The sequence below is a fragment of the Callospermophilus lateralis genome, chromosome 7 (genome assembly GCF_048772815.1).
Source record: "Callospermophilus lateralis isolate mCalLat2 chromosome 7, mCalLat2.hap1, whole genome shotgun sequence".
In the NCBI taxonomy this organism is placed as follows: Eukaryota; Metazoa; Chordata; class Mammalia; order Rodentia; family Sciuridae; genus Callospermophilus; species Callospermophilus lateralis.
In genome coordinates, this window is record NC_135311.1 from 65784384 (window position 1) to 65803836 (window position 19453).

Consider the following 19453-nt stretch of genomic DNA (forward strand, 5'->3'; position numbering starts at 1 on the left):
TGTACTTCTTAAATGTTAATAATTCAGTGGGTTATTTTTGAAGTTACATAAAATTACACTTTGTTTAAAAAATTAGAAGCCAGGCTCATGAATATTAAAAATGGAGAATGTTTTGACAAGTTATAATCAAGAAAGATGCTGAGCCCGGAAAAAATTTATATATATATATTTTAGTTTTAGGTTGACACAACATCTTGTGGTGCTGAGGATAGATCCCAGTGCCTCATATATACTAGGCGAGCACTCTATCACTGAGCCACAACCCCAGGCCCCCTTGAAAATTTTGATTTCTGAATTTTAAGGAGAATTTAAGAAAATTATGATTTACAAAAGCACACCTTTTAAAAAAATTGGTGCATTATAATTATACATAAGTGGGATTCATTATGTCATATTTGTACATAACATAGTTTGATCAATTTCATTCCCTAATACCTACCCTTTCCCTCCTCTCCATGGATTTGCTTCTTTCCAAAGTAATTTACATTAATTTTTTTTTTGTAATTGCAAATGGACAGCATGCCTTCATTTATTTTTATGTAATGCTAAGGATCAAACCTAGTGCCTCATGCATGTTAGGCAAGCGCTCTGCCACTGAGCTACAGCCCCAGCACCCAAAGTAATTTATATTTGAAGGTAAATATGGATGATATATAATCTTTATGTTTTCCAAATTCCTTATCTCATCTACTTTAACATGTTTGTTTTATTAGTTAATAGCAACTATATACCTATGCCTCCAGCCTGGCTCCTTACTAGGCATCTTCTGAATTTTCATGTCATTTTTGTAACAAAAGGCTGTCTGCTTGCATAGATAAATCAGAGGCAAGATCATAACATTTTAGCAGACCACTATGGTTTTGATTACTGATAAGGGTTAAATTGTAGTTATTTTCAAAGATGCTACTAATGAATTGATGGGATTCTTTTTTTAGGGCACCTGCGGTCCTAATGACAAGTGTTGTAGGATTGAATGGAGTTTGAGGATCTATCTAATGTGCAGGAATACTGCATTGAGCTTGTTAAATAGGGTTCTATCTAGAGTCTGCTATTGTTAGCAGTAATCATGGAAGAGGGCTTTGTAAACCATAAAGAACTGAGGAACACAGTTTCTGTGTGTGCTTACCAGTCCCAATGACAAATGAACAAAGACTTATTACCAGAATTGTCAATAACAGTCTCCTAACTGCCACATCTAAAAGCCTTTTTTCCATTCTCTTCCCAATTTACTCTGTAGTATGTGATATCACTTCTTTTCTTCCTAGAATTCTCCTCCTTTTGGCTTTTGTGACACACTCAATTGTGACTTTCTTTCCACCTCTGATTCTTCATAATCTTTCCTGTTTGCTTTTCTAACTAGCTCATTAATGATAGGGCTTAATTTTCATATTGACTCTCTTCTTTTTGCACTGAATTCCACCTCATGGCTTTGATTATCGATGATTCAAATCTCTAACTTCTGTTTTTTTCCTTCCCTTAGATGCCTAAAAGATACCTCAAATGCATTATGTTCAAACCTGAATTTCTGACTTCTTGTTTCCATCAAAGCATTCTGGTACTAGAAGTCTCAGTCATCTTTTTTTTCCCCCCTTTTTCTTTTGGTTCTGGGGAGTGATCCCATGGCCTTGAACATGCTAACCTTAGTCATCTTTATCTCTTACCCTTTAATATTCTATGCTCAATCAGTCACCAAGTTTTGCTGACGGTCCTCTGAGGTGCTTCCTGATTCCATTTCATCCACTCCATTCTAACTATCCTTGTCCTAATTCAGATGAATCATCTCTTGCTTGGACTCCTGCTACAGCCTCCCCAGTGGTCTCCCATTCCAGTACGTTCTTCAGTTACCATCACAGTCCTCTCTCATAGATGTGATCACATTACTCCCTTTTTAAAAAAGAGAAATCTTGTTTTCTTTGGGCCTTTTAAAAATTGTTTCAATCATATGAATACATTGTTTATAGCCATTTTTATACATTTATGGAATGCATTTTTAGTTGTATAAATTTTGTCTAACTCTCTAGGCTGGGAGAAGACTCGAGATCATATTTTATTTATCCATATTTTTTTTTTCTGCACAGGCTTGTTTTTTTAATTGGATGAATGATTATAGAACTGCAATTGCTGCTTCCCCATATTAGCACTTTTTGTATTAGTCAGCTTTTTATCACTCTGACAAAATACCTGAAAAAAACATGATTAAGAGAGGAAAAATTTATTTTGGCTCACAGTTTCAGAGGTTTTCAGTCCAAGATCAACCAGCATCTTTGCTTTGGGTCTGAGGTGAGGCACCATGGTATACAGAGTGTGGTAGAGAAAAGCTGCCAACTTCAAGGCAGCTAGAAGCAGAGTAAGAGAGATGAAGGAACTGGGAACAATATACAGTCTCCAAGGGCACAGCCCCAAGGTCCAGTTCAATTATATCTGACCTCTTAAAGTTTCTACTATTCTTAAAAGTCCATTCAAATTATGAATACATCAATGGATTAAATCACTGATGAGGTTAGTGACTTAATAATTTGTAATCCAAATTTGTAATCCGATCATTTCTTAAAAGTCCTACCACTGTTGCTGTACTAGATAGAGATCAAGCCTTGAACACATGAGCCTTTCAAAGACATTCCAGATCCAAACTGTAACACTTCTCAATGTACAAGAACAAGTCAATGGACTAACTGGTCCATGATGGGCCAAATGCAGCTTGCTACTTATTTTTGTAAATGAAAGTTTTATTGGATTATAGCTATACCCATTTATTTACTTATCCTATGGCTGCTTTCATAGTACAACAGTAGAACTGAGTAGCTGTGAGGTATAGAGTTAGCAAAGATAAAAAAGTTTATGTTCCGTCCCTTTAAAAGTGTACCGACCCCTGAACTAGAAGATCAACTATGCACCAATTTTAATTTAGAATGAATAACTAATGATGTCTTATATACTATATAGCTCTGATAATGGCAAGAAGATAAGAAATACAAATTTAACTATTTAGCTGTAAAATATTCAGGGTCTGACCTGGGAAAGAGCTTTTACAAACTGGATCACTAAAGAATGAAGAATGTTTAGACACCAAAAATATCTTATAAAATCTTCCACCTGGAGACAGTGCTTTCCCTTACTCACTTCATTTCAGCAATACTGACCAATCCTGTCTCAACTGCACTTAGCTTAAGTTTATAACTATTTCAGGAGTTTGCTTGGGGATATTCTTTCCCCAGATCTCTGCATGGTGGACTCCTTCAAGTGACTCATTTTTGTTTAAATGTCATTTCTCCCATTTGAAATCCAGCCTCACACTTCCTCTATCTCCTTATTTTATTTTCTCCATTGTCCTTACTAATTGTCTAATGATATTATTTGTTTATCTATCTCCCATCCAATTTATCTTGTTCAGTATATCCTTTATGCCTATCACATGTCAATGATCAATAATTACTTGTTGAATGAAAACCATCTTGAGAGGCCACTTACTATGATTCTTGGAATGTTTTCTTCATAAAATTTTCCTTCTTTCATTTTTAGAGAAAACAATAGAAGGCATATTGTAACTCTTTCCTTGGTTGCACATAGCTGCATCTTCCTGCCAGAAATGTTTCAAAGCATCAACCAGTAAGGTGAGTGAGCTTAAATCTATAAGGCAGACCTAATACTACATCATGACTTTCTACTTTTTCTGGTATTTTCCCTCTTCACATCCATTTGACTTGTGTCTTAGTACTTCCCAGACAACACTGAGTTGTTGAAATGAATAGTGCTAAGTGCCACGGCTTTGGTTGGTAGCTTATAATTCACTTCCAGTCCTGCAGAGGAAAATGTGGAGCAAAGAATTGGAGCACGGTGTGATTGCTTGGATCAGAAGTACTTAGTAGGTGAAACATAAAAGAGGAGGAAATTATCAATCTAAATGATATGAGATGTACTTGGCCACAGTAGAAAAATTTTGGATATCTATCATCTAACTAATCCTCTTTTTTTTTTAGACACAGGATTGAACCCAGGGGTGCTTAACTACTGAGCCACATCTCACCCCCACCTTTTTTTTTTAAATTTTGAGACCACCTTTTTTTTAAAAATTTTGAGACAGGGTCTTGATAAGTTGCTTAGGGCCTTGCTAAATTGCTGATGTTGGCCTTGAATTTGTCATCCTTCTGCCTCAGCCTCTCAAGTTGCTGGGTATAGGTGTGTGCCACCACACCTTATTTTTTTTTTTTTTTTTTTGTGGTGGTGGGGATTAAACCCAGGGTCTTGTATATCCTAGACAAGTGCTATATCACCCAGTTACAGTCTTAATCCTTGTATCTTATAATTTTATAATATCTATGGTGTACAATATATTTTAAAGTATGTGTACCTTGTGGAATGGCTGTATCAAACTAACCAACATATGTATTACCTTGAGTACTTTTTTTTGTGTCTCATAAGAACACTTAAAATATACTCTTAAGGGGCTGTGGCTGTGGCTCAGTGGTAGAGTACCTGCCTCACATGTGTGAGGCCCTGGGTTTGATCCTCAGCACCACATAAAAATAAATAAAATAAAATATTGTGTCCAACTACAACTAAAAAATAAATATCTTTAAAAAAATCTACTCTCAAGATTTTTGAGAACACATTGTTATTAACTATAGTTATGCTGTACAATAGAACTCTTTTCTTTTTTTTTTTAATATTTATTTTTTTTTTAGTTTTAGCAGACACAACATCCTTGTTTGTACATGGTGCTGAAGATCGAACCCGGGCTGCACACATGCCTGGCGAGCGCGCTACTGCTTGAGCCACATCCCCAGCCCAGAACTCTTATTTTCTTAACTGAAATTTTATATCCTTTGTCCAATATCTCCTGAATCCCCTTCTCTCCCTGACCCCGCATTCTTGGCAATCATCTCCATTCTACTCTCTGCTTCTATGAATCCAACATTTTTTTTTAGATTCCACATATAAGTGAGATCATGCAATATTTATCTTTCATGGCTTTTTTTTTTTCACTTAACACAGTATCCCCCAGATTCATCTATACTGTCAAAAATGACAAGATTTTTTTTCCATTTGTCTAAAGATATATCACATGTTCTTTCGATGGATACTTAGGTTGTTTCCTAAGTATCTTAGCTATCTATTGTGAATAAACTTTGCAATAAACATGTGAGTGCAGATGTATCTTTGACATACCAATCTCATTTCCTGTGAATATAACCCCAGTAGCAGGACTGTTGGAGCATATGGCAACTGGAGCATATGGCAGATCTACTTTTAATTTTTTAAGGAAACTCCATACTATTTTTCATAATGGCTATACTAATTTCCATACCAAGAAAAGTGTGTAAAAGTTCCTTTTTCTCCTTATTCTTGCCAGCACTTATTTTCTATGGGTCTTTATTTCTGTGTAATTCTGACTTACCATTTTTTTCATGGGGTATATTTATTTACTTATTTTAAGTGAATGAAGAGAAGTAGAATGTAGTAGCAAAATGAGGACACATAATGAGTTTGGGATCCATACTCCCTTTCAGTCTACTTCTGTTGAGAATTAGCTATGTATGATGATGTCTGGATTATACACACCTCTATTCCAGCTACTTGGGAGGCTGAGGTGGTAGGGTCCCTGGAACCCAGGGGTGCAAGACCAGCCTGAGCAACACAGCAAGATCTCATTGCAAAATAAATAATTAAGAAAAGATTCAAATTCTGCCTTTTGTTTTTTGAAGACTGGACTCCTTCTGTGTTGCTCAGGCTTGCCCCAAACTCCTGGGATTCAGATGATCTTCCCACTTTAGCCTCCAGTAGCTGGACTACAGGTATGTGCAATCAGATTCAAGACCCCTCCATCCCTTTTTTTTGGTGATAACGCAGGGCCTCATGCATGCCAGGCAAGTGCTCTACCACTGAGCACTTTTTTTAAATTATTTTTTTGAGACAGGATCTAGGTAAGTTGCTCAGGATAAGTGACCTTCCTGCCTCAGCCTCCCAAGTAGCTGGGATTTCAGGTGTGTGCTATCACACCCAGCTAAGATCCTTTATTAAAGTAATGATTTGATCCCTTTTTACAAGACAGCTAATGAACTAGCTCTATGATCTCAAAGGATGGAGAGTTTACATTTCTATGTGAGCTTCTATAATGGTTAGCAAACCTTAAATTCTAGACACTATTTCTCACTTTATAAATCTCTCTCACAGAATTTTATTTTTTCCTTTGTGGAACTTTTAGGGGTTTTTGGTGGGCAAGCTTTTAAAGTTATTTCTTCATAGTTTAGAAAATGTTTCTCTTTAACTCCAAGTCCTTTTCATCTTTCCTCACAGATGCCATACAACCACTCCTTATTGCTATTGGTGTTCTTTCCTATACTCCCTTCAACCTTCTAGTTTCCCTAAAATGTCGTGCCTCAGAATATAAGTATTGTTCAAATCCATTACTTCAAAATATAAAAAGCACCTTTCACCTCACAAAAATGTATTATGAAATAAAATCTCCTAGTTACTTTTGGAGTATGATTGCAGGATTTTATCAAACACCTACACTTCTACCCTTTTTCGGTTAAAGGGACTCCTGAGACTCCTCTTTTTTCTTAATCCTTTATCTGTGTACTATTAATTATGATAAACTAATCATTTACCTGTTTAACCTTTTCATTAAAGAACAACCCCTGCCCTGTTATACAATAAAAGGGACTGAAACCTCTCTTTGAATCCTGAAACTTCTAATAGTGAATATCAAAGAACACTGTGGGCCCAGGTAACTTTGCTTAATTAAAAAACAGTAATATACCAGAGTTGATATTTAATAATGTTTTTTTTAGAGAGAAAGAATTTTTAAATATTTTTTTTTAGTTTTCAGTGGATACAACATCTTTATTTTATTTTTATGTGGTGCTGAGGATCGAACCTAGCACCCTGTGCATGCCAGGCAAGCATGCTACTGCTTGAGCCACATCCCCAGCCCCTTTAATACTGTGTTTTCTATAGGAAATACCTTTAAAATACTCAGCATAGAATGTGATTGGCAGTGGGTAAAAACAAAGTTTTTATACTTAAATTTCTTCCTTTTTTTTAAAAGTTGATGATAGATGTTTATTTCATTTATTTATATGCAGTGCTGAGAATTGAATCCAGTGCCTCACACACATGCCAGGCAAGTGCGCGCGCTACTGCTGAGCCCCAGCCCCAAATTTCATTTCTTTTAAGTATGCATAAAAACCTACACAGGTGACACTAAAATAATGACTTAACACAGTCTATATGTTAGAGAAAATAATTTGAAAAAAAACTATATGATAAAAGTTTTCAATGTATAAATCACAAACAAGAGAGGAATGTTCTCATGAAAATGCCACTGATTCAAATCTCAATTCTGAAAAGCCAGATAGCCTCCTACAACTAGTTCTTTACCATATGGTAAGTGTCACGACAACAAAAGCAAAATGCCAAGCCTCAAACAGCATCTTATTGATAAGACCTTTATTTAGCCGACCGCTCCACATATGCTACACATCAAAAAGACAGAACACAAAAGTCTGGTTAGGATAAGTCCCTCTATTTGTTGTTATTGGGCTATCATACAACATCTGGTTAACAGGTATTATTATACATGCTAGTAAGGAGTTTCCTAAGTTTGGCCATGAGAACTGAAATAAGAGATTTTAAATTAAAAGTTGGCAATTTTTATAAATCATTATATTCAAGGATCTGGAGCTACACAAACTCTTGATTTAAGCCTCAGAAGTATGTTATCCATAAATCACTGGTTTGTAACAGAGAAAGTTATATAAAGAGTTAAAGTTGTGGTTTATTGAGCAACTAGAGCTAAATAACTGATTAAACTGTGTTATCCATTTCTTTTAATACAATAAAAATCAGTAATAAACTTGGATTTTTAAATGACCTTCCTCATTCTGGTCCCTATTTCCTTGTTCACTGTACTCTTATTGAACCTCAGTGGACTCCATACTGCAGCTCGTAGAACATTATTCATCATAGCACCATCTGAATGATTGAGTCCTGACCAATCTTGGGTGATATGTGTAAAGATCACATCAGGCTTCTATCTGAAATGATAAAGCACAGATATCTCTGAATCTGACCCTCACCCTCAAAACTGAAAGAAGCAATAACTCTTATAGGGAATTTTTCAAGAGTTCATATTGATTTCTGAATTCACAGAATCAAATTGGTAGATTGTTGTAAAATGACACTGAATAATACTCTTCACATAACATAATCTTACTGGAAGAAAGAGCTGTAAGAATGTCTATGCGAATAAATGTCACCAGAAAGCAAGCTTCACTATGGTTTGGGGTTAGAGGAAGGGACAGGAAGTGAAAAGCCACACACTTTTCTGTACCTATCAGATTTGAGAAATTACTGAGTTCATACAGAGTTCTGCTGCAGTAGGGAAACCTGTTCTGCTGATAACACACATAAAGGTGATAAAGGTGCAAAGAGTGCTTAAAAGAAAAAAAAAAAAAAAAACTTTCACACTTTCTCATACTCCAGAATTTAGATCTGGGAAGGAACAGGAATGAGAAATATTTTTGCTAAACAGAAATAGTTTCACTGTTTACGTGCACAAGCACTGTGTTTATCACTTTATCAGTTAAACTAAATGAACATTCCAATACCTGCATTTTGGGGGCTTAGAACCAAACAAAAGCAAAAGCCTGCTGGGATAGGTGAGATACTTTTATTAATAATGGCACAGGTAAATAAAAAACTTAAAAAGATGAGGGTTAAGTGTATGTAGTCTCTTTTTATGAGGTTATACTACCTAATTTTCTCAAGAGTGATTTAGTCTTAACCTATCAGGTTTCCTTTTTTTCTTTCTTTCTTGGTGGTGCTGGGATTGAACCCAGGGCCTTGTGAATGCTAGGCAAGCATTCTACCACCTGAGCTACATCCCCAACCCCTTGGGTTTTCTTTTTTTTTCTTTTTTTTTTAATTTTTAAATATTTGGTTTTTAGTTGTAGGTGAACACAATAACCTGTATTTTATTTTTATGTGGTGCTGAGGATGAACCCAGAGCCTCATGTGTGCTAGGTGAGTATTCTACCACTGAGCCACAACCCCAGCACTTGGGTTTCCTTTAAAATAGGTGAAATTCTTGAGGCTTGAGAAAGGGTGAAGAATTTATTTGGAGTCATACTAGTTAAGAAAAATGCTAAAAATAGATACCTTTTCCACAAAGGTATCTTGCTTATCTATCAAGTCTTGCGATTCCTTTCTTTTTACATGGCAATGACAATTATCATCTTACTCATATTTTGTCATCTTCTAAAAAATGAAGTGGGATTTTCCCTTCTCTACACGAACAATTCTAAATGATAAAGCATTAAACCAGAATAGCTCTGTCTGCCCAACCATATACTCAAAACTGAAACAAAGGGGAGCTGTGATCAGTAACACAAAGGGTCAAAATGTCATCTATTTTCAGAAAGTTGAGGGCTCATACAAACCCCATTTTGCAAAATGCTTCTCTTAGATACTGAAAATATTGAGGGATTCTTATCTGGCAAATAACCAAAATTTCATATTTAACATTAACTCTTTTTCTACATCATTTGTTTCTTCCTGAGGAAAAAGCAGAAGATTCATTTCCATTAGTGAGTCCTTGAAAACACTTGTCCATGGCCCCTCTCTTTCTCTTCAAAATAAAATAACAACCACGTGGGCGTACAAAGAATGGACCAAAATTCACCCTGTTGAAGAGCTTTTCCTTTTCCATAAAATGAATGGGCTTGTGCTGGGGTTAACTACTTCTGTGTACTTTTCTAAGTTTTGTTGTTAATATATTTTAAAAATATTTTTTAGTTGTAGGTGGACACAATACCTTTATTTTATTTTTATGTGGTGCTGAGGATTGAACCCAATGCCTCACATGTACTAGGTGAGCGTACAACCTCTGAGCCACAACCCCAGCCCTGTTGTTAATATTTTTAAGTAGAGTAAACATGGCTTCACCATCTATAAAGAAACAGATATCAAGAAGTCAGAGTTGAGTTTAAAATTCAGACACTTTAAAACTGGTGGTGGGTGACTTTCTAAATCTGAGTGGGATGAGTTTGTTTCCCTTAAAGATGCCAATTTTCTTTCCCAGTTGTTCCTCCTGTGGCCACTGATTCAAACATAAGAAATTACAGTGATTTCCAATTTTGTAAAAAAAAACTTATGAGATTAATTTGTTGGTCTTTGGTCTTTCTGTGAAGCTGCAGCATGGGCTAGCTACAGGGTGAGGCTCAAGTGACTTTCCTAAGGTCATGTAAGTCAGTAAAGATGAGCAAATAACCCCAGAAGTACTTCTACTAGTCTACATGTTTAACCACTAGACCACACTAGCTCACATGTCTGATTCATTTCAAGAGCTTAGCAGATCTTATGATTTTCGAAGGCCCACCTGTTTGTGCTTTTCAAATAAATTTTGAAATCTGTCATTACAAAACAAACATGCTAATGAAAACTGACAAGTCTACTGCTTCTAATTCATTCTTTTTCTGTGATAGCCAAGAGGTACCTTCCAACATCAGTAACTAACAAAGACTTCAGAAGAAAGCTGCATACCTTTAATTAAGCAAATCCTGGTAGACATAGCTAAGTCAAATGACTTAGAAGCTTTCCACTTGGCACATCAAATAAGCACCAGAATTAAGACACTAGTTCCTAATTCTTTTTGTATGAATTATAATCACTTGGGGAAGTTAAAAAAAATACTATGATGGCTGGGGTTGTAGCTCAGTGGTAGAATGCTTGCCTGGCATGTGTGGGGCACAGGGTTCGATTCTCAGCACTGCACATAAATAAATAAAGATCCATTGGCAACTAAAAATATATATATAAAAAAATACTTATGGTTAGGACTCACCAAAAATCAGTCAACTAAAATTTTTGAATTAGCCATCAATATTTTTTAAAGGGCTGGGGATGTGGCTCAAGTGGTAGCGCGCTAGCCTGGCATGCATGCGGCCCAGGTTCGATCCTCAGCACCACATACAAACAAAGATGTTGTGTCCGCCAAAATCTAAATATATATATATATATATATATATATATATATATATATATATATATATAAATCTCTCTCTCTCTAAAAAAAAAAAATTAAAAAAATATTTTTTAAAAACTTCCTATAGAATTCTAATGAATAGCAAGTATTAAGAACCCCTAAATTTGAAGGTCAGTTAAAAAAATTTTTTTGAGATGGAATCTTGCTAGGTTGCTCAGGCTGGCCTCAAACTCTTGCACTCAAGTGATCCTCCTGCCTCAGCCTCCTGAATAGGTTGGGCTATAGGCACATGCCATCAGGCCCTAAACTTTTGATCTGAACAAACTGTGAAGTTCTAATAATCTATAATAATTGTCACATTGTTGGAAGAATCTGAATAATAAAATATTTTTACATTTAACTATATAACAAAGCAGAAGGTAATTAATACTATTCAAAAACGATGTCTTACTTGTGGGATTTAAACCAAATGTTTTTTATCTGGCATGGTGTCTTAAGGAAGACTCTAAGAAGATCATGACATTGAAGTGGGCCATGAAGGGTAGGTTAGAGAGATACAAAAAGGAATTTCAAACACAGGCCACAGTGCTATCAAAGGTGACTGTAAGGGGAAACAGTGGACACAAACTAATGATAAATAAGAATAGGATAGGCAGGTTGGAGCTACTTCAAAAGGGCCTTGTATTTTGGCAAAATTATGTGGTAGGAGCTGGGAAGGCGCAAGGAATTTTTTTTTTTTGTACTAGGGATCAAACTCAGGGTGCTTAATCACTGAGATACATTCTTAGCCCACCCCCCCCCCTTTTTTTTTTTTTTTGAGAGAGAGAGAGAGAGAGAGAGAGAGAATGAGAGAGAATTTTAATATTTATTTTTCAGTTTTTGGCATACACAACATCTTTGTTGGTATGTGGTGCTGAGGATCGAACCCTGACCGCACGCATGCCAGGCAAGCGCGCTACCGCTTGAGCCACATCCCCAGCCCCGCCCACACCCCTTTTTAAAAAAATTTTGAGATAGGGTCCTGCTAAGTTGCTGAGGCTGGTCTTGAACTTGCATCCTCCTGAGCCTCCTGAGTCTCTGGGATTACAGGAGTATGCTACCATACCTGACCTGGCACTAGGATTCTGGATTGATTAGAGTTAAGCTTTAGTGAAAAGATTATTATAGCTGAAAGAAGAATGGACTAGTTGAGTGAAGAGAAACTTGGTAAGGAGATCTGTTTAGGAAGCTAATTACAGCAGTCTCAGAAAATAATGAAGGCTTGACGTGGATGAGTAGCAGTAGGAAGAGAGAAAAATGTTTAAAAGAAGTTATAAAGGCAGATTGATTATGGGAAATAAAGGGCAAGAGAAGCATAAGAAAGTCAGATTTTAATTATAGGTAATTAGGAAGATGCAAATGCCACCAAAAGGAATAGGGGGATATCTGAAAGAAAAGTTGAGTTCAATCTCAAATGCCTGAGGAATATCCAGATGGAGATACCCAGCAAAAAGAACAAAGTTTTTGGACCTATAAACTAGGAGAGATATCAGAGTTCAAGATACAATTTTGGGGGGCTGGGGTTGTGGCTCTGTGGCAGAGCACTTGCCTAGTGCGTGTGAGGCCCTGAGTTTGATCCTCAGCACCACATAAAAATAAATAAATAAAAAACAAACATATTGTGTCCAACTACAACTAAAAACAATAATAATAATAATTATTATTTTAAAAAAGGATATAATTCTGGGAAGAGGGGCACAAGAGACACTTGATTGAGATAACCAATTTTCTTCCTAAAGTAACTTCATTATCCTTTACCAATTATGTTTGTTATGATTTCTTGAACTAATCTCTTACATCACTCTTCTGAACCTTCTGCTTCCTTGTCTTAGTTATCCTACTCATCAAAACTACAACCTGAGGGGCTGAAGTTGTAGCTCAGAGGTAGAGTGCTTGACTTATACATGTGAGGCACTGTGTTTGATTCCCGGTACCACATATAAATAAGCAAATAAAAAATAAAGGTCCAGCAACAAGTAAAAAAAAAAATTATTAAAAACCTGAGATCAATGTTGCAACATACTTTTTTCTCACCTACAACAAGATGGCTGAAAACTACTGGGGTAGGTTTGTGGAAGGAAGAAAAGGAGATCGGGGAATCTATACTATTACTACTATAAACCCATGCTCATTAGCCTCATCTGGACACTGTCACCTGTCAGTTTTTTCTTACCCTTGGTTACCTCCTTTTCTGAATCATCTCAATGACTACCACTATTTTCACTCTCCATACAAGCGTATGGAGTACATCTTCCGAGACCAGAGGGGGGAAAAAGTGCTATTTCTCTCCTATTCAAGTTATTTTACCTTCTGTGTCTGATCTCAGTTCTTTATGCACCCTTAGGACCTTGTTTTATTAGGTATTTGTACTCTCCATCCTGCCATCAGCTTCAAATTATTTTTCTTTACTAGATCCTTCCCCATGCCCTACAAACATGCTTGTCTATTTCTAGCCAAAACAAATTGTACTGTTTGATTTTTAACCTCATTACTCAAAAGAGAAGTCTGTATTCACTGATTCTACTCCCTTATTTTAAACTGGGACAGGAGGGGGTTATTTAAATTATATAAGAGGTCTTTCTTTATATACACTCCCCGCTGCCCTACCAGGAAAGACTTTTTTTTTTTTTTTTTTTTTTTGGTACCAGGGATTGAACCCAGGGGTGCTTAACCACTGAGTCACATCCCTATCCCCTTTTAGGATGAGACAGGTCTCATTATGTTGCTGAGGCTGGCTTTGAATTTGTGATCCTCCTGCCTCAGTCTCCTGGTTTTTTGGGATCATGGCATGCACCTCTGTGCCCGGCCAAGGTACATATCTTAATGATTACTTTCAATGTATAACCATACAACTCAATGTATAATAGTTCAGAATTAGTGGCATGGTAATTTTATAGGTTTGGAGAATCTGATTTTGGAGCATATGAAAATGGTTTTAAGTCTTAGTGTTTTAAATGAGCAACATTTTTCTCAGCATTGAAACCAGAGGAAAATAGTTATCACCTGGTAGTTGCTTTGTTCTTCCGAAACACTTTTGCCGTACAGTATGCTACGTTACAACAATTGAAAACCACTATATGAAAAACATAATGTGGGGTTTGAAAAAGTCATTGGAAAAAAAATCAGTAAATAAAATGAAGCTAAAATAGCCCAGAATATTCAGTTTTTATAATGTGATTAATTTCACCAATACAGATATTGTAGGTGTTCACCAAGCAGTCTGTACTAATTTCTCAAATGCTTTTGCTACACTGGGATTTTCAGTATTAAGCTTGTGTATTTTGACATCTCCCTCCTAACACACAATATACTTGATTTATACTAAAATGACAAATAGCTAACTCCCCAATTCTTCATTTAAAATGGCTGCTGGGACAACATAAAATAGTTATAGTGAGAACCAGATAATTTCAAGCTTTGTCTTACCCTCTGGTTATTATAATCTGCTTTAAAACTTTGTAAAATTGTTTTAAAAAGGAGCAAAATGGAAGCATTTGCATTTTATCTCCAAGAACCCTACGACTTTACTATTAACTAGAATGATCAAAGTGGGGAAAGAGAAGTCAGAGACAGGAAGAATATTAAGAGGTGTCAAGTGTCTATGATATACAAATTAAATGGAAGGTTTGTTTGTTTTTTTTTTTTGGTGGTACTTAGGATTGAACCCAGAGGTTCTCTACCCCTGAGCCATACACCTCCAGCCCTTTTATATTTTGAGACATGGTCTCATTAAGTTGCCAATGCTGGCCTCAAAATTGTGATCCTTCTGTCTCTCGGAATACAGGTGTGTGCTATCATGACAGCTAAAGGAAAGTGTTTAAAGACAACAAAGAAAGAATACACTTGGGCTGGGGATGTGGCTCAAGTGGTAATGTGCTCGCCTGGCATGCGCGGGGCGCTGGGTTCGATCCTCAGCACCACATAAAAAAATAAAATGAAGATGTTGTGTCCATCGAAAAAACTGAAAAATAAACATTAAAAAATTCTCTCTCTCTCTCTTTTCTCTCTCTTGAAAGAAAGAAAGAAAGGATACACTAGATTCAGGATCTTGAATTTAACAAGCACTCTTAATACACTTGGGAATAATAATTTTTCCTCCTTATAACATCATTTAAGCTTCCAAGACTACTTAATAAAACACTTTTGATAAAATTAAAGAAGAGGTTGCTTCTAGACTGAAAATTTCCATTAGAACCCATTAATATTTGATAAATATTTCCAATTCAATGAACAAATATCAAAACGTAAAACATTTAAAGAATTCTCCAGGACTGTACCTGTGATCATCAGATAAATGACTAAAAGATATAGTGCCACATCTATCTACTAGAGATGAATTCCTCTGTAAACAATTCAATTTTTAGTTTATAGAGGCTTAAACAGCAAGTCCATGGAAGATAAAAGAAAAAACATTTTAAATGAAGTTTTTGGATGAAACAAATCTTTTTTTTTAAATAAAAATGTTCATTTATTTAGTAATCACAATTTAAAGATAATCTCACATTTACAACTAACTTTGCCATTTGGTAATTTTAAACATTTCAGAAAGTTTTATTTGCAAGAAACAAACACAAAAACAAAACCAAAACGCTAGATATGGTTAAAAGCAGCAATTTTCTTTAGGCTAAATAGTCACTTCTTTATAAGATTATACCAACCCTGGAAAAATATAAATCAATATAGAGGTTGCTTCTGATTGTAATGAAAGTCCTTCCTTGTATTCATAATCATAAGCAGCTTTTTTTTCTTTTTCACGTGCAATGTAATTTTGCCAGTGTCACCAAATCTTTGTTGAAGGATAATATCAACAATAATTTATCCAAGTATTTCTCATCCAATCATTTGCTTTATTCCATTCATTTGCTTTATTCAGTGAACAATTACCAAATGCCAAATTGCATGTTTGGCATTAAGGAGATAAAAGTAAATAAGACAATGACCTTAATGCATGGACTTTATGTTTTTATAAGAAAACAATTTCAAATTCACTTTATTTACTATGGACATCTTTCTTTATTCAGCATTGTTTACACATTGTCAAAACACAATATTTGAATGAATGGGCAGTGTCTTATTGTCATATAGAGACATATATGTATATATATATATATATTTTTTTTTTTGGCAAATGAATTACACGTTTATGTTCCTAAGACTGATTTGTTGGTCATGGAAAATGAAAAGGCCAGGAAGGTAAAAATCACTAATGTAGAAAAAAATAAAAAGGTCACCAGAATTAAGCATAGAGGTTGTATAGTTCAAGCTTATGCTGCTCGAAATTAATTCTCCAGGGCTGATCATGGTGGTGTAGGGGAAAGAATCAATCAGAGCCACTAATGAGGAATTAATATGGGTTTTTGGAAACAGAAATATACAGTTCTGTTTATTTGCTTATTTATTTATTTTCAGTATTGGGGATTGAACCCAAGGCCCTGTATGTGCTAGACAAGTGCTCTACTGTCTATGCCACCAGCCTTAGTTCACTCACTTTTGAAATTAAGACCAGGAGGCAAAAATGTCACCAAACAACACTGACATTCAAGGCAAGCAGAGAAAAACATGGAGGAAGCAATGGGAAAAAGACATGGACAGGGGCTGGGGATGTGGCTCAAGCGATAGCGTGCTCGCCTGGCATGCGTGCGGCCTGGGTTCGATCCTCAGCACCACATACAAACAAAGATGTTGTGTCCGCCAATAACTAAAAAATAAATAATAAACTTCTCTCTCTCTCTCTCTCTCTCTCTCTCTCTCTCTCTCTCCCCCTCTCTCTTAAAAAAAAAAAAAAAGACATGGACAAAAGGCATTAAGGAAAAAAATATAAAAGGCATCTGATGACATTCCCAGTCTCTTCACAGGCCACATTCCACAGACACCCTTCACTCTTACCCTGCCAGTCCAGTGTCTCCTTCCCCTCTGATACCAACAAACTCAAGCCTCCTCTATCTTGTGAAGTTTTCTGAAGATTTATCGTATCCTTTCAGATTATAATCCTTCTCTTTCTTTCATCTTTTGCTAACCATATGAAAAGAGCAGTTAACATTTGCCATATTGTTATGATTAGGATATGAGGTATTCCCCCAAAGTTCATGTTAGACAATGTAGAATGTTCAGAGGTGAAAATGATTAGATTATGGGAGTTGTAACCTAACCAGTGGATCAATCTATTTGATGAATTAATAATTTGAAAGGACTACTGTACTGAGTGGTAACTGCAGGCAGGTAGGCTGTGGCTAGAGGAAGGCGTCATTGAGGGTGTGCCTTTGGGGTTTATATTTTGTCCCTGGCACCTAGATCTCTGTTTCCTGGTTGCCACAAGCTGAGCAGCTTTCCTCTACCATGCCATTCTGCCATGATGTTTCGACTTACCTTAGGCCGAGAGCAAAGGGAGCTAGCGGACAATGGACTGAATCTCTGAAACCATGAGCTCAAGTAAACTTTTCTCTTCCAAGTTGTTCTCATTAGGTATTTTGGTCACAGCAATGAAAAGCCAACTAACACATGTCTAGTATCTCAACACTTGTCTACTAAAGCAGCCTTTGCAATCTGATTTCCATGTCTGTCATTATGGAAACTGTAGGTCAACCCACTACAATTACTTACTTGCCAGAACCACTGTCTTTTTTTTTTTTTTTTTAAGATAGAGGAGGGGGGGGAGAGAGAGAGAGAATTTTTTAATATTTATTTTTTAGTTTTCGGTGGACACAACATCTTTATTTTATTTTTATGTGGTGCTGAGGATTGAACGCAGAGCCCCACACATGCCAGGCAAGCACGTTACCACTTGAGCTACATCCCCAGCTCAGAACCACTGTCTTTTGTCAGCCTTTATCCTTATTCAGAGGACAACTACCTCTTCCTCAGAAAGATAGTTACTACCTTGAACCTCAAATGCACTTTAGATTCCTTGATAGTGTTCTGGTTATATACATTCCTTTCTAATTCACTCTGTGAAGTGATGAACTCATGTTTTGAAGTTAGAATTGAGCCTGTATTCTAGTTTTGACAAGCTTGGAAAAGGTGCTTGTCTTTTCAGAGTCTCTCTTCCTTTGGTAAGTGGAATGAACTGTGAGATATAAATGTAATAATCCACCACACAGTTAGTGTCAAAAAAAATGTCTGTTTCTAATCTTCCTCCTTTCCCACTTTCTCTGTATTCTCTAGGCATCCCTGGCCTGTGTGTGGTTGTTCTACAAGATCCTATTTTATCTTGACTCTGAACATTCTCTACCTAGCCATCTCACCCAACCCAATACTTAATCCAAGATCTAGATCTCTGGTTTTCCTTCCATTCGTCAGCTCTTTTTCCACATTTTTAAACTACTTACGGAGGTACCATTTAACTGTTTAATATGCCTGAATATTAAACTGAACGGGAAGAGTCTCAATACTTCCAGAACAGGTGTAAGACCAACTGTAACATTTCCAATTAGTTCATCTAACGTACTTCCCTAAAGGCACTAATACCTCCCAGCCATCTATCTTTAATATCTTGAAGTTGTCTTTGATTCCTTCTCCATTGCTAAACCTTGTAGATTTTAGAGCTATAATGTCTCTCTCCTCATTTCTTTCCCTTTTCTTTTTTGCTGTAATTCCTTTAGTTCATCACCTCATTGTTTTTGTTTAACTAGATAATTACTAGCAGTGGCTTTGGGAAAATCAATTCCATAAATTGTGGAGAGAAAATGCAGAATGCAAGGGATTAATAAAAAGCACTGGAACCACTTAGAGCAGATGAGCGATTCTAGATATTTGAAAGGTAAGTAGATGATAGTCCGAGGTGACGGACAAAGGATAGGTGTGTTTATCTGTTTTGCTTTTTTAAAAATGTTTTTTTTAGTTGTACATGGACACAATATCTTTATTTATTTATTTTTATTTGGTGTTGAGGATGGAACCAAGTGCCTCACACATGCGAGGCAAGTGCTCTACCACAGAGCTACAACCCCAGCCCTATCTGTTTTGATTTTTAAAGATGAATGAACACATATAGGCAGGTAGGAAAGAAGGAGTCAACAAGAACAAGAACTGATAGCTTCCAAACTATTCTCATCCATTTAGTCACTCATTCTCTTTCAGATATTTTTGTAACTCGGCGATGTTCTAGGCAAAATGCTAAGTATTAGGTTTATAATGGTGGGTAAAATCTGACATAGAACCAGCACCTAAAAATCTTTAAGTCAAGTGAAGTAGGCAAACATTAATCAAGTAATCACACGACTGAACAGAAATCAGAAAAACTGCTAGGAAGAAGTATATGGTGTTATGAGAGCCTCTTTTAGAGACAGTTGATCCAGTCAGGGAAGTAAGGAAGTTTCTTGAGGAGAAAGTTCCTTGAGTTCTGAATGATGAAAGGGAATTAATTAATGAAGGGAAGAGAGCGAAAAAAGAACTGAATTCATGTCCTATTCTGGGAGAATATGATGAGAAAAT

At 36.1% G+C, this 19453-nt stretch overlaps 1 protein-coding gene across 2 annotated transcripts in view; it reads right to left on the bottom strand.

The window, feature by feature from the left end:
- Positions 1-19453, bottom strand: part of Rpap2 (RNA polymerase II associated protein 2) — a 92831-nt gene that overhangs the window by 14882 nt on the left and 58496 nt on the right. The window contains exon 13 of one of the 2 annotated variants that reach the window (XR_013091986.1): positions 7906-8036. The exons of the other annotated variant lie outside the window; for it this stretch is intronic. The gene's annotated coding sequence lies outside the window, so the exon portion shown is untranslated. Of the gene's footprint in view, positions 1-7905; positions 8037-19453 lie in introns of those variants that run through there. 2 annotated transcript variants of the gene reach the window in all.